Raw genomic sequence first — 211 nt, 5'->3', positions numbered from 1 at the left:
GTGACCTCAGAATGACCTATAAATATTCTTTTAATATCTAAAAAACCGAAGCAGCACGAACGAAAATTTTTCTCGTTAACGAACGAGACTATTTTGCCAACGTTTTGCGTTGGGTGGGGGGCCAACTTCACGGAGGTGGTCCCCAGGACAGGTTTGAGAAGCACAGCTGTAGTTTAGCTCCAACCTGCCCATACACACTTTCCTGAAAATT

General features: G+C 44.1%; 1 protein-coding gene across 1 annotated transcript in view; it reads left to right on the top strand.

The window, feature by feature from the left end:
* LOC107573958 (protein Dos) overlaps positions 1–211 on the top strand; it is a 21477-nt gene that overhangs the window by 17418 nt on the left and 3848 nt on the right. The window lies entirely within an intron of this gene.

This window comes from Sinocyclocheilus grahami, unplaced genomic scaffold (genome assembly GCF_001515645.1).
Source record: "Sinocyclocheilus grahami isolate Dianchi unplaced genomic scaffold, SAMN03320097.WGS_v1.1 scaffold2077.1, whole genome shotgun sequence".
Classification (NCBI taxonomy): domain Eukaryota; kingdom Metazoa; phylum Chordata; class Actinopteri; order Cypriniformes; family Cyprinidae; genus Sinocyclocheilus; species Sinocyclocheilus grahami.
This window is presented reverse-complemented; position numbering and strand designations above follow the sequence as displayed.